This window comes from Amphimedon queenslandica, unplaced genomic scaffold (genome assembly GCF_000090795.2).
Source record: "Amphimedon queenslandica unplaced genomic scaffold, v1.1 AMPQUscaffold_13351, whole genome shotgun sequence".
NCBI classification, from domain to species: Eukaryota; Metazoa; Porifera; class Demospongiae; order Haplosclerida; family Niphatidae; genus Amphimedon; species Amphimedon queenslandica.
Window position 1 is genome coordinate 171851 of NW_003546413.1, and position 2527 is coordinate 174377.

The following is a 2527-nucleotide window of genomic DNA, read 5'->3' on the forward strand; positions in this document are numbered from 1 at the left end:
ATGTAACACAATGGAGTTTGGATCAGGAATGATTGATGAGTTTAATTGTATTGTACAGGAGAAGGGGCAGTTTTGTAATTTTCTTGACAACTCTTCATTAACCAAATGCTGTAATTCAACAAGTACATCAACTGCTGGTTGTATATGTGAATCATTATCTGATGTACCAAATTACAACTGCTATTGGAACCCAAACAGCATCATAACAGGAGAGTATTGTGAACGATGTCGGCCTGTCTGTCTTAGTCACTCTCACACACTCTCCTTCATTCAATTTGTAATTGGTGTATTTGCCATATCAGGCAGTATAGGATTTAGTAGAAATTTCATCCCAATAGTTGTATCAGATTTAATCGGGAAATCAAAAGAAGTGAGATTTTTTATAGCTTGATCTTTTTATTTGTAATATTAAACTTATTCATTATGCAGGGCTCAGGCTGGTTGATGGGGCTAATGATGGCTGCAAGCGGATTGTCACAAAGTGTTGGACCTTTATGGAGTAAGGACAAATACTTCTTGAAATTTTATATAATTATTTTATTTATCATAGCCAATCCATTGTATTTACTGGTTGGTAACAGGACGTGGTTAGTATCAACAATTTTATCATCTCTGCAGTTTATTTTAATAATATTATTCATTATATTTTTTAAACAATTTAAAGCAAAGAAAGAAGTAAGCTAATTTTAATTTTTCGATGATTGTAATTTTTTGTAATTCTTAACAGGATAATACAATATCAGAAGTAGTTTTTAATGAAGATAGAAGAGAATTACTGCAATTTGAAGACCTAATTCAAGAAGATGATAATGATAATAATAATAAAGAAAGTTTTTTATAGATTTCTCAAAAAGATCACAAAGTTTAATAATACCGCTAGCCACTGTAAGGCCACACCTCCTTGTTTGTATAGATGCAGATCTAATTGGCGAAGAAAGAGCGAGAGAAAGAGAGATGGATCGATAGATTCTATCATAATAGTATTAGTGTCTATGATGAAAGGAGACTGTTACATATTAAGAAACTTAAGAGGTATCTCTATTATCTGTAAATAGACTACATTATACTGTTTTAGTAAAGGAGATAAGTCGTTTCAGACTCAACTGGGCTGTAATATTTAGCCTGGCATATTTCTATGGTCTTTTAAGCTTCATCACTGCCCCGTCTCTCCATCAATTTATAACAAGCTCTTCAAACACAAGTGAATCAGAGGTCAATAATAGATTTAGCCTTTCATTATTAAATTATTTTTGTTTTCAGGTTGTACCTGGTCTAGGTTTGAGTGAGACATGGTATTCCTGGGCTGTTAGTGCTCAGAGTATTGGTATATTTGTGGGTGCTCTACTCTTTAGTGTATTTGCTCGCTCATTCTATTACAAATACATCATTATTGGGTCCCTTTTCATTGCTATATCAAGTGGAGTTATCTACGGTTTTGCTGTTCAAGGCTGGATGGTGATAGCAGGTTCACATTGTCGTACTTATACTTTCTACATGTATAATAACTTTTAAAGGTCGATTTTTATCTGGGATCTATGTTGGGATTTCTTTGTCTATAACCCGAACATATATTGGTGAATCCAGTGATAAAGTTATTCAAATGAGAAAGGAAGCATCCTTTGATTCTGATAAGCAAAACAACAAAGACAAACCCTCACTTAAATATACCAATTACTTCATTCAGTTCACCACATCTGTATTGGGTACAGCAACTGGACCAGGTTAATATTATGTTAATAGTAATAATAGTTTTACATTTATTAACATTAGCTTTGGGAGCAATTGCCTCTCAGATACCTTCTCTAGATCCTTTCCGTTGGCCTGGCTACTACCTCATAATACATGGTGGACTACTCAATATATTTGTGATGCTGTTTTTCTGTGAGAAATGGGATGACGTGAACAGAAAGAAAAAGTCTGACAGTGATAGGAAGAAGTCTAAGAAGTGCCAAAAGCCAGACCAGTCAGTACCAGTAAGTAAACCTGTTTGTGTTGATTTAGAATTTAAATGTTTTGACTATAAAAATTATTGGATATTATTTTCATGACTTTTGTTCGCAGGGGTGGATCTATGGGGGTTTGTTTGGTCGCAACCCTCCCCCCCAAAAACATTCTAACTTAACAATTTTTTTAATGTTTTTATTGTTGCAACAGTGTAGAAGTGCTAACCACCTAGTTTATATAACAACATTACTGTGGTTAATGAATACAATGACAAAAGAATAGTGCTCCAAAAATTATGGAAATGTTGATTTTATGTGATTTTGACCAAAAAATAGTGCCAAAAGGGGTGTAGCCAAATTGCAAGCGCTTCGCACACCATTTTATTTTTTAACCTTCCTATTTCCAAAATCCTGGATCCGCCCATAGTTCATACCATTACATTTACATGTAGGGAGCTATGAGGCTAGTATTATGTATCAGAATAAGGGATTGTGCTATGTCCAAAAGCCTTTTATGCACACATGTATGCACATGTAAATTCAATATTATTCAATGTGATCTATTATCAGGTCATATTGATAAT